Below are 1055 nucleotides of genomic sequence, written 5' to 3' on the forward strand. Positions count from 1 at the left end.
CATTGAATCATTCGTAGATGTTATGTAGTAGTCATATTATTTATTTATCCTCGATACAAGCTTGATACAACCACAGACTAGCGAATCCAACAAAGGAATATTCCAATAAAACGGTGATATATTCCTCCGTGATATATTCCTCCGCCAGCGCGCACATATATTTTGGTTGTATTGCGGTAATACTTCGACAATATTTTGGTATTATTCAGTGCAAATCAGAGATAAAATTAAGTTAAATTCTCAAAATATTTTAAATCCCATGGATCTTATTCAAATGTCATTTAATCGTTCGTATATGTTATGTAATAGTCGTATTATTTATTCATCCTCGGTACAAGTTTGATACAACTGCGGACTGACGAATCCAACAAAGGAATATTCCAATAAAACCGTGATATATTCCTCCGCCAGGGCGCAATATATTTTGGTTGTATTGCGGTAATACTTCGACAATATTTTGGTATTATTCAGCGTAAATCAGAGATAAAATTAAGTTAAATTCCCAAAATATTTTAAATCGCACGGATCTTATTCAAATGTCATTTAATCATTCGTAGATGCTTTGTAGTAGCTGTATTATTTATTTATCCTCGATACAAGCTTGATACAACTGCGGACTGGCAAATCCAACAAATGAATATTCCAATAAAACCGTGATATATTCCTCCGCTAGCGTGCGTATACTTTGGTTGTATTGCTGCAGTATTCCGTATATATTTTGGTATTATTCACCGCAAACAAGAGATAAAATGCAGATAAAATTTAAAAATATTTTAAATCCCACGGATCTTATGCAAATGTCATTTAATCATTCGTAGATGCTGTGGAGCTAGATACAACCGCGGATCTGCGAATCCAACAAAGGAATATTCCAATAAAACCGTGATATATTCCTCCGCCAGCGCGCCTCTATTTTGGTTGTATTGCGGCAGTATTCCAGATATATTTTGGTATTATTCACCGCAAACGAGAGATAAAATGCAGATAAAATCTAAAAATATTTTAAATCCCATGGATCTTATGCAAATGTCGTTTAATCATTCGTAGATGCTGTG

The sequence above is a fragment of the Phalaenopsis equestris genome, unplaced genomic scaffold (genome assembly GCF_001263595.1).
Source record: "Phalaenopsis equestris unplaced genomic scaffold, ASM126359v1 Scaffold000392, whole genome shotgun sequence".
NCBI classification, from domain to species: domain Eukaryota; kingdom Viridiplantae; phylum Streptophyta; class Magnoliopsida; order Asparagales; family Orchidaceae; genus Phalaenopsis; species Phalaenopsis equestris.